The sequence below is a fragment of the Arachis stenosperma genome, chromosome 9 (assembly GCF_014773155.1).
Source record: "Arachis stenosperma cultivar V10309 chromosome 9, arast.V10309.gnm1.PFL2, whole genome shotgun sequence".
Classification (NCBI taxonomy): domain Eukaryota; kingdom Viridiplantae; phylum Streptophyta; class Magnoliopsida; order Fabales; family Fabaceae; genus Arachis; species Arachis stenosperma.
The window spans coordinates 111,846,486-111,858,391 of NC_080385.1; the positions used below are offsets into that span (position 1 = coordinate 111,846,486).

The 11,906-nt window shown below is 40.0% G+C and overlaps 2 non-coding genes across 2 annotated transcripts; one reads left to right on the forward strand and one right to left on the reverse strand.

The window, feature by feature from the left end:
* The first annotated feature begins 2,407 nt into the window (after window positions 1–2,407).
* LOC130953625 (small nucleolar RNA R71) lies at window positions 2,408–2,515 on the forward strand. Its single transcript, XR_009075788.1, has one exon. It is a non-coding gene; the product is annotated as a small nucleolar RNA R71 (small nucleolar RNA).
* Window positions 2,516–11,328: 8,813 nt separating this feature from the next.
* On the reverse strand, window positions 11,329–11,432 carry LOC130952221 (small nucleolar RNA R71). The gene has a single exon (XR_009074402.1). It is a non-coding gene; the product is annotated as a small nucleolar RNA R71 (small nucleolar RNA).
* Between the last annotated feature and the right edge of the window lie 474 nt (window positions 11,433–11,906).

Sequence of the window (11,906 nt, forward strand, 5' to 3'; positions counted from 1 at the left end):
TGTTTAGGTTGTGTGAAAATGAAGGAGTGAAGAAGGGTTTATATAGGAGAGGGGGGCTCATGGTTCGGTCATGTATGGGTGGGTTTGGGAGGGAAAGTGGTTTTGAATTTGAAGGGTGAGGTGGAGTTTTATGAAGGATGGATGTGAGTGGTGAAGAGAAAGATGAGATTTGATAGGTGAAGGGTTTTTGGGGAAGAGGTGTTGAGGTGATTGGTGAATGGGTGAAGAAGAGAGAGAGTGGTGGGGTTGGTGGGGATCCTGTGGGGTCCACAGATCCTGAGGTGTCAAGGAAAAGTCATCCCTGCACCAAATGGCATGCAAAAACACGTTTTGAGCCAATTCTGGCGTTAAACGCCGGGCTGGTGCCCATTTCTGGCGTTTAACGCCAGGTTCTTGCCCTTTTCTGGCGTTTAACGCCAGTCTGGTGCCCCTTTCTGGCGTTAAACGCCCAGAATGGTGCCAGACTGGGCGTTAAACGCCCATCTGCTAGCCTTACTGGCGTTTAAACGCCAGTGGGTTCTTCCTCCAGGGTGTGCTGTTTTTCTTCCTGTTTTTCATTCTGTTTTTGCTTTTTCAATTGATTTTGTGACTTCTCATGATCATCAACCTACAAAAAACATAAAATAACAAAGGAAAATAGATAAAATATGACATTGGGTTGCCTCCCAACAAGCGCTTCTTTAATATCAGTAGCTTGACAGAGGGCTCTCATGGAGCCTCACATTTTCTCAGAGCAATGTTGGAACCTCCCAACACCAAACTTAGAGTTTGAATGTGGGGGTTCAACACCAAACTTAGAGTTTGGTTGTGGCCTCCCAACACCAAACTTAGAGTTTGACTGTGGGGGCTCTGTTTGACTCTGATTTGAGAGAAGCTCTTCATGCTTCCTCTCCATGGTGACAGAGGGATATCCTTGAGCCTTAAACACAAAGGATTCTTCATTCACTTGAATGATCAGTTCACCTCCATCAACATTAATCACAGCCTTTGCTGTGGCTAGGAAGGGTCTGCCAAGGATGATAGATTCATCCATGCACTTCCCAGTCTCTAGGACTATGAAATCAGTAGGGATGTAATAGTCTTCAATTTTCACCAGAACATCCTCTACAAGTCCATAGGCTTGTTTCTTTGAATTGTCTGCCATCTCTAGTGAGATTTTTGCAGCTTGCACCTCAAAGATCCCTAGCTTCTCCATTACAGAGAGAGGCATGAGGTTTACACTTGACCCTAAGTCACACAGAGCCTTCTTGAAGGTCATGGTGCCTATGGTATAAGTTATTGAAAACTTCCCAGGGTCTTGTCTCTTTTGAGGTAATTTCTGCCTAGACAAGTCATCCAGTTCTTTGGTTAGAAAAGGGGGTTCATCCTCCCAAGTCTCATTTCCAAATAACTTGTCATTTAGCTTTATGATTGCTCCAAGGTATTTAGCAACTTGCTCTTCAGTGATATATTCATCCTCTTCAGAGGAGGAATACTCATCAAAGCTCATGAAAGGTAGAAGTAAGTCCAATGGAATCTCTATGGTCTCATTTTGAGCCTCAGATTCCCATGGTTCCTCATTGGGGAACTCAGTGGAGGCTAGTGCACGCCCAGTAAGTTCTTCCTCAGTGGCGTTCACTGCCTCTCCTTCCTCTCCAAATTCGGCCATGTTGATGGCCTTGCACTCTCCTTTTGGATTTTGTTCTGTATTGCTTGGGAGAGTACTAGGAGGGAGTTCAGTAATTTTCTTGCTCAGCTGTCCCACTTGTGCCTCCAAATTCCTAATGGAGGACCTTGTTTCAGTCATGAAACTTTGAGTGGTTTTGATTAGATCTGAGACCATGGTTGCTAAGTCAGAGTGGTTCTGCTTAGAATTCTCTGTCTGTTGCTGAGAAGATGATGGAAAAGGCTTGCCATTGCTAAACCTGTTTCTTCCACCATTATTGTTGTTGAAACCTTGTTGAGGTCTCTGTTGATCCTTCCATGAGAAATTTGGATGATTTCTCCATGAAGAATTATAGGTGTTTTCATAGGGTTCTCCTAGGTAATTTACCTCTTCCATTGAAGGGTTCTCAGGATCATAAGCTTCTTCTTCAGATGAAGCATCCTTAGTACTGCTTGGTGCATTTTGCATTCCAGACAGACTTTGAGAGATCAAATTGACTTGTTGAGTAAATATTTTATTCTGAGCCAATATGGCATTCAGAGTATCAATCTCAAGAACTCCTTTCTTCTGATTAGTCCCATTGTTCACAGGATTCCTTTCAGAAGTGTACATGAATTGGTTATTTGCAACCATTTCAATTAGCTATTGAGCTTCTGTAGGCGTCTTCTTCAGATGAAGAGATCCTCCAGCAGAGCTATCCAAAGACATCTTGGATAGTTCAGAGAGACCATCATAGAAAATACCTATGATGCTCCATTCAGAAAGCATGTCAGAAGGACATTTTCTGATCAATTATTTGTATCTTTCCCAAGCTTCATAGAGGGATTCTCCATCCTTCTGTCTGAAGGTTTGGACTTCCACTCTAAGCTTACTCAATTTTTGAGGTGGAAAGAACTTTGCCAAGAAGGCATTGACTAGCTTTTCCCATGAGTCCAGGCTTTCTTTAGGTTGTGAGTCCAACCATGTGCTAGCTCTGTCTCTTACAGCAAAAGGGAATAGCATAAGTCTGTAGACCTCAGGGTCAACCCCATTAGTCTTGACAGTGTCACAGATTTGCAAGAATTCAGCTAAGAACTGATGAGGATCTTCCAATGGTAGTCCATGGAACTTGCAATTCTGTTGCATTAGAGAAACTAATTGAGGGTTTAGCTCAAAGTTGTTTGCTCCAATAGCAGGGATAGAGATGCTTCTCCCATAGAAGTCGGGAGTAGGTGCAGTAAAGTCACCCAGCACCTTCCTCTATGTCACAGTATAGAGATTCCTTGAGGTGTCAGAGGAACAGAAAAATAGAAGAAAGAGGTAGAAGAATTCGAACTTAGTGAGATAGAGTTCGAATTGTGCATTGAGGAGGGGTAGTACTCCATAAATAGAAGGATGTGAGAAGAGGGGAAGAGATTTTTCGAAAATTAATTAAAAAGATTTTAACAATATTTTGAAAAATTGATTGGTAATTTTCGAAAACTAAAAGTGGGAAAGAAATCAAGTGATTTTTTTGAAAAAGATTTTGAATTTAGAAAAAAAAGATATGATTGAAAACTGTTTTGAAAAAGATGTGATTAAAAAGATATGATTAAAAAGTTATGGTTTTAAAAAGATATGATTGAAAAGATAAGATTTGAAAACAAAATTAAAAAAAAGATTTGATTTTAAAAAATTAATGACTTGCCTAACAAGAAAAGATATGATTCAAACATTAAACCTTTCTCAACAGAAAAGGCAACATACTTGAAATGTTCAATCAAATCATTAATTGTTAGCAAGTATCTTTGAAAAAAGGAAAGAAATTGATTTTGAAAACATTTGATTGAAAAGATTTGATTTGAAAAATATTTGATTGTGAAAAACTTTGAAAACTTGAAAAAAATTGATTTTGAAAACAAAATCCTCCCCCTTGTGCCATCCTGGCGTTAAACGCCCAGAATGGTGCACATTCTGGCGTTTAACGCCCAATGCACTACCTTTTTGGGCGTTAAACGCCCAACCAGGCACCCTGGCTGGCGTTTAAACGCCAGTCTGTCCTTCTTCACTGGGCGTTTTGAACGTCCAGCTTTTTCTGTGTAATTCCTCTACTGCATGTTCTGAATCTTCAGTTCCCTGTACTATTGACTTGAAAATAGAACCAAGGATCAAATAAACAATGCATGCAAGACACCAAACTTAAATTTAGACACTAGACTCAAACAAGAAACATAAAAATTTTTGGTTTTATGATTTTAAAATTTTTTTGGATTTTTCGAAAATTATATGGAAATAGAAAATAAAGGGTTCAGAATTCTTAATTTGGATTCCAGGAATCATTGCAATGCTAGTCTAAGACTCCGGTCCAGGAATTAGACATGGCTTCACAGCCAGCCAAGCTTTCAAAGAAAGCTTCGGTCCAAAACACTAGACATGGTCAATGGCCAGCCAAGCCTTAGCAGATCATTGCTCCAATAGCAAGATTGATAGAGATCAACAAGCTCATGTGATGATCAGTTGAAACCTCGGTCCAATAAGATTAGACATGGCTTCACAGCCAGCCAGACTTCAACAGATCATCATGAAACTCTAGAACTCATTCTTAAGAATTCTGAAAAATACCTAATCTAAGCAACAAGATGAACCGTCAGTTGTCCATACACGAAACAATCCCCGGCAACGGCGCCAAAAACTTGGTGTGCGAAATTGTGATCACTACTTTTCACAACTCAAATAATCCCTAGTAATGGCCCAAAAACTTGGTGCTCAATACCATGGCATAAACACAACTTTGCACAACTAACCAGCAAGTGCACTGGGTCGTCCAAGTAATAAACCTTACGCGAGTAAGGGTCGATCCCACGGAGATTGTTGGTATGAAGCAAGCTATGGTCACCTTGTAAATCTTAGTCAGGCAGACTCAAATGGGTATAGATGATATATGAATAAAACATAATGATAAAGATAGAGATACTTATGTATATCATTGGTGAGAGCTTCAGATAAGCGTATGAAGATGCTTGTCCCTTCCGTCTCTCTGCTTTCCTACTGTCTTCATCCAATCCTTCTTACTCCTTTCCATGGCAAGCTTATGCAAGGGTTTCACCGTTGTCAGTGGCTACCTCCCATCCTCTCAGTGGAAATGTTCAACGCACCCTGTCACGGCACGGCTATCCATCTGTCGGTTCTCGATCAGGCCGGAATAGAATTCAGTGATTCTTTTGCGTCTGTCACTAACGCCCCGCCCTCAGGAGTTTGAAGCACGTCACAGTCATTCAATCATTGAATCCTACTCAGAATACCACAGACAAGGTTAGACCTTCCGGATTCTCTTGAATGCCGCCATCAGTTCTTGCCTATACCATGAAGACTCTGATCTCACGGAATGGCTGGCTCGGTTGTCAGGCGAGCGCTCGGTTGTCAGGCGATCAACCATGCATCGTGTATCAGGAATCCAAGAGATATTCACCCAATCTAAGGTAGAACGGAGGTGGTTGTCAGTCACACGTTCATAGGTGAGAATGATGATGAGTGTCACGGATCATCACATTCATCAAGTTGAAGAACAAGTGATATCTTGGAACAAGAACAAGCGGAATTGAATAGAAGAACAATAGTAATTGCATTAATACTCGAGGTACAGCAGAGCTCCACACCTTAATCTATGGTGTGTAGAAACTCCACCGTTGAAAATACATAAGAACAAGGTCTAGGCATGGCCGAATGGCCAGCCTCCCAAAGTGATCAAAAGATCTAAAGATCAAAAGATTCCAAAGATCAGAAGATAAAAATACAATAGTAAAAGGTCCTACTTATAGGAAACTAGTAGCCTAAGGTTTACAAAGATGAGTAAATGACATAAAAATCCACTTCCGGGCCCACTTGGTGTGTGCTTGGGCTGAGCAATGAAGCATTTTTGTGTAGAGACTCTTCTTGGAGTTAAACGCCAGCTTTGGTGCCAGTTTGGGCGTTTAACTCCCATTCTTGTGCCAGTTCCGGCGTTTAACGCTGGGAATTCTGAGGGTGACTTTGAACGCCGGTTTGGGCCATCAAATCTTAGGCAAAGTATGAACTATCATATATTGCTGGAAAGCCCAGGATGTCTACTTTCCAACGCCGTTGAGAGCGCGCCGATTGGGCTTCTGTAGCTCCAGAAAATCCACTTCGAGTTCAGGGAGGTCAGAATCCAACAGCATCTGCAGTCCTTTTCAGTCTCTGAATCAGATTTTTGCTCAGGTCCCTCAATTTCAGCCAGAAAATACCTGAAATCACAGAAAAACACACAAACTCATAGTAAAGTCCAGAAAAGTGAATTTTAACTAAAAACTAATAAAAATATACTAAGAACTCAACTAAAACTACTAAAAACATACTAAAAACAATGCCAAAAAGCGTACAAATTATCCGCTCATCAGGCTTCTAACAGAATAATTACAATAACCGCCAATTTCAGGCTCAACAGCAATAACCACCTCATCAGGCAAACTCTAAATCCAAGGAAGATTCTAATTGGGAGATGATGATGAGTTTTGTGTAGGAAACCAGAGCCTCCATTAGAAACTTAGAAATGCAAATGGGCCAACTAAGCAAGCAATTACCTGAGAGGTCTGCAAGCACATTTCCAGGTGATACAATGGTGAACCCAAGAGAAGACTGCAAGGTTATTCAGTTGAGAAGTGATAAAGTAACTGGTTCTGAGACCAAGGCCAATGAAGAATTAGTTGAAAAAGAAGCCCCAGAGGAGAAGAAGGAAGAAGTCGAGCACACACCTCCTAAGCGTGCAGACAATCCTTTCCCTGATTCTCTTGACACTTATCCTACCTTGCCAAAGGCTCCTAAATACAAGGCAAAAATTCCATACCCTCAGAGGCTTCAGAAGGCTTCCAAAGAAAAGCAGTTCTCTAAATTTTTAGATGTCTTCAAGAAGCTACAGATCAACATTCCCTTTGCAGAGGCTCTGGAGCAAATGCCTCTCTATGCTAAATTTATGAAAGAATTGTTGACCCACAAGAGGAACTGGAAGGAACAAGAAACAGTGGTGTTAACCAAGGAATGCAGTGCCATTATTCAACACAACCTTCCTGAGAAGATGCCAGACCCAGGGAGCTTTGTCATTCCTTGCACCATTGGAGATGTCACCATTCAGAGAGCTTTATGTGACATTGGAGCTAGCATCAATCTCATGCCACTTTTAGTGATGAAAAAGCTTCAAATTGAGGAGGTAAAATCCACTCGTATTTCTCTTCAACTTGCCTTTCTATTAAATTACCTGTGGGTGTGTTGAAGATTTACTTGTTAAAGTAGGACCATTCATCTTTCCTGTTGATTTTGTTGTATTAGACATGGAAGAGGAAGTAAAATCCTCTATCATACTTGGTAGACCTTTTTTAGCTACAGGTAGAGCTCTGATTGATGTATAAAACGGTGAATTAACCCTGAGGGTCAATGAAGAACAGGTGGTCCTTCATGTTTTTGAAGCTTTCAAGCACCCTAATGATTCTGAAGGGTGTATGAAAATAGATGTTATTGAACCACTTGTTCAAGAGGTACTGAAAGCTGAGGTACTTGATGACATTCTGGATCCTATCTCTGAGTATGAATTAGTTGAAATTGATAATTCACCACCCTAGAAGGCTATGGTCTACACGCCTAAAGCAGAGGAGGAAGTCCCCAAGCTCGAGCTCAAATCCCTACCCCCTTCTCTGAAATATGTATTCTTGGGTGAGAATGACTCATATCCAGTGATTATTAGCTCTTCTCTGAAGCCTGAAAAGGAAGAGGCGCTTATTTTAGTGCTCAAGAGCCATAAAACAGCTCTTGGGTGGACCATTAGTGACTTAAAGGGGATTAGTCCAACCAAGTGTATGCACAAGATCCTCCTTGAAGATGATGCTAAACCAGTTGTGTAACCACAAAGGAGACTCAATCCAACCATGAAAGAGGTAGTCCAAAAAGAGGTAATGAAACTATGAGAAGCAGAAATTATTTATCCTATTTCTGACAGTCCTTGGGTAAGTCCTGTGCAGGTGATGAGCGGATAATTTATACGCTTTTTGGCATTGTTTTTAGTAGTTTGAGTTGAGTTTTTAGTATATTTTTATTAGTTTTTAGTTAAAATTCACTTTTCTGGACTTTACTATGAGTTTGTGTGTTTTTCTGTGATTTCAGGTATTTTCTGGCTGAAATTGAGGGATCTGAGCAAAAATCTGATTCAGAGACTGAAAAGGACTGCAGATGCTGTTGGATTCTGACCTCCCTGCACTCGAAGTGGATTTTCTGGAGCTACAGAAGCCCAATTGGCGCGCTCTCAACGGCGTTGGAAAGTAGACATCCTGGGCTTTCCAGCAATATATGATAGTCCATACTTTGCCCAAGATTTGATGGCCCAAACCGGCGCTCAAAGTCACCTACAGAAATTCCAGCGTTAAACGCCGGAACTGGCACCTAATTGGGAGTTAAACGCCCAAACTGGCATAAAAGCTGGCGTTTAACTCCAGAAAACGTCTCTACACATAAAAGCTTCAATGCTCAGCCCAAGCACACACCAAGTGGGCCCGGAAGTGGATTTTTATGTCATTTACTCATTTCTGTACACCTTAGGCTACTAGTTTTCTATAAGTAGGACCTTTTACTATTGTATGGGCATCTTCTGGTCTTTGGAACCTTTTTCTTTAGATCTTTTGATCACTTTGGGAGGCTGGCCATTCGGCCATGCCTAGACCTTGTTCTTATGTATTTTCAACGGTGGAGTTTCTACACACCATAGATTAAGGTGTGGAGCTCTGCTGTACCTCGAGTATTAATACAATTACTATTGTTCTTCTATTCAATTCCGCTTGTTCTTGTTCTAAGATATCACTTGTTCTTCAACTTGATGAATGTGATGATCCGTGACACTCATCATCATTCTCACTCATGAACAAGGTGACTGACAACCATTCTTGTTCTACAAGCAATCAAGGCTTAGTGAATATCTCTTGGATTCTTTAATCGGAATCTTCGTGGTATAGGAAGGACCTGATGGCGGCATTCAAGAGAATCCGGAAGGTCTAAACCTTGTCTGTGGTATTCTGAGTAGGATTCAATGATTGAATGATTGTGACGTGCTTCAAACCTGTAACCTACTGGGCGTTAGTGACAGACGCAAAAGAGGGATTCTATTCCGGTAGGGGAGGGAACCAAACCGGTGATTGGCCGCACTGTGACAGAGTGTATGAGCATTAGCTTTCACTGCGAGGATGGGAGGTAGCCACTGACAACGGTGAAACCCTACACGAGCTTGCCATGGAGAGGAGTAAGAAGGACTGGATGAAGACAGTAGGAAAGCAGAGAGACGGAAGGGAAGGCATCTTCATACGCTTGTCTGAAGCTCTTACACCAATGATATACATAAGTATCTCTATCTTTATCTTTTATGTTATTTTCGTTCATCATCTATACCCAATTGAGTCTGCCTGACTGAGATTTACAAGGTGACCATAGCTTGCTTCATACCACCAATCTCCGTGGGATCGACCCTTACTCACGTAAGGTATTACTTGGACGACCCAGTGCACTTGCTGGTTAGTTGTGCGAAGTTGTAGTGATCACAATTTCGTGCACCAAGTTTTTGGCGCCGTTGCCGGGGATTGTGTTTGTGTATGGACAACTGACGGTTCATCTTGTTGCTTAGATTAGGTATTATTTTTTTTTTCAGAATTCTTGAAGATGAATTCTAGTGTTTCAAGGTGATGTTCTTATCATCACCAAAGCTGATTGATCATCATCAATTTAGCTCTTGAATGCAATGTCCTGCTGAAGCTTAGCTAGCTATGTCTAATTCCTTTAGACTAAAGCTTTAGACTAACATTGCATGATTCCTGGAATTCTCATTAAGAATTTTGATACCTTTATTTTCCCTTTCACCTAATTTTCGAAAAAAAAAAACCAAAAAAAAAAATTACAAAAACCATAAAAACCAAAAATATTTGATGTTTCTTGCTTGAGTCTAGTGTCTTATCTTAAGTTTGGTGTCAATTACATGCATTCATTCATGTGTCTTAAGGATCTTCAAGTAATTCTTGATGATTTCTTACTCTGATCTTTGAATTCATTTGACTTGAGTGTTTATGTGTCTCATGTAGTGTCAGTAGTATACAAACTGCTAAGTTTGGTGTCTTGCATGCATTGTTATTTAATTTTAGTTGCATTTTGATTATTCCTTTTTATTAAAAATCTAAAAATATTTTTAATTTGTGTCTTTTCAAGTCAATAATACAGAGAATTGAAGATTCAGAACATACTGCAGAGGAATCACACAGAAAAAGCTGGGCATTCAAAAATGCCCAGTGAAGAAGACAGACTGGCGTTTAAACGCCAGCCAAGGTGCCTGGCTGGGCGTTTAACGCCCAAAAGGGTAGTAGTTTGGGCGTTAAACGCCAGAATGTGCACCATTCTGGGCGTTTAACGCCAGGATGGCAAAGGGGGAAGATTTTGTTTTCAAAATCAATTTTTTTTTCAAGTTTTCAAAGTTTTTCAAAATCAAATCTTTTTCAAATCATATCTTTTCAATCAATTGTTTTCAAAATCAATTTCTTTCCTTTTTCAAAGATACTTACTAACAATTAATGATTTGATTGAACATTTTTTGCCTTTTCTGTTGAGGAAGGTTTTATGTTTGAATTATATCTTTTCTTGTTAGGCAAGTCATTAATTTTTAAAATCATATCTTTTCAAATTGTTTTCAAATCATATCTTTTTAAATTGTTTTCAAATCAAATCTTTTTAAATTGTTTTCAAATCATATCTTTTCAATCACATCTTTTTAAAACCAATCATATCTTTTTAATCACATCTTTTTCAAAATAAGTTTTCAATCAAATCTTTTTAATTTCTAATTTCAAAATCTTTTTCAAAAATCACTTGATTTCTTTTTCACTCTTATTTTCGAAAATCAATTAAGTGTTTTTCAAAATGTTTTCAAAATCTTTTACTTAAATTTTCGAAAATTACTTCCCTTCTTCTCACATCCTTCTAATTCTGAACTAATTCTATTCCTTAATGCAAAAATTCGAACTCCATCTTCTTTGATAAGTTCGAATTTTCTACTTCTGTCTTCTACTTTTCTTTTCCTCTGACACCTCAAGGAATCTCTATACTGTGACATAGAGGATTCCATATTTTCTTGTTCTCTTCTCTTTCATATGAGCAGGAACAAAGACAAAGGCATTCTTGTTGAAGCTGACCCTGAACCCGAGAGGACCTTGAAGAGAAAGCTAAGAGAAGCCAAAGCACAACTCTCTTTAGAGGACCTGACCGAATTCTTCAAGGAAGAAGAAGACATGGCAGCCGAAAACAACAATAATGCAAACAATGCAAGGAAGGTGCTGGGTGACTTTACTGCACCTACTCCCGACTTCTATGGGAGAAGCATCTCTATCCCTGCCATTGGAGCAAACAACTTTGAGCTTAAGCCTCAATTAGTTTCTCTAATGCAACAGAATTGCAAGTTCCATGGACTTCCATTGGAAGATCCTCATCAGTTCTTAGCTGAATTCTTGCAAATCTGTGACACAGTCAAGGCTAATGGGGTTGACCCTGAGGTCTACAAACTGATGCTATTCCCTTTTGCTGTAAGAGACAGAGCTAGAATATGGTTGGACTCTCAACCTAAAGAAAGCCTGGATTCTTGGGAAAAGCTAGTCAATGCCTTCTTGGCAAAGTTCTTTCCACCTCAAAAATTGAGTAAGCTTAGAGTGGAAGTCCAAACCTTCAGACAGAAGGATGGAGAATCCCTCTATGAAGCTTGGGAAAGATACAAACAATTAATCAGAAAATGTCCATCTGACATGCTTTCTGAATGGAGCATCATAGGTATTTTCTATGATGGTCTCTCTGAACTATCCAAGATGTCTTTGGATAGCTCTGCTGGAGGATCTCTTCACTTGAAGAAGACGCCTACAGAGGCTCAAGAACTAATTGAAATGGTTGCAAATAACCAATTCATGTACACTTCTGAAAGGAATCCTGTGAACAATGGGACTAGTCAGAAGAAAGGAGTTCTTGAGATTGATACTCTGAATGCCATACTGGCTCAGAACAAGATATTGACTCAACAAGTCAATTGGATTTCTCAAAGTCTGTCTGGAATGCAAAATGCACCAAGCAGTACTAAGGATGCTTCATCTAAGGAAGAAGCTTATGATCCTGAGAACCCTTCAATGGAAGAGGTGAATTACCTAGGAGAACCCTATGGAAACACCTATAATTCTTCATGGAGAAATCACCCGAATCTCTCATGGAAGAATCAAGAGAGACCTCAACA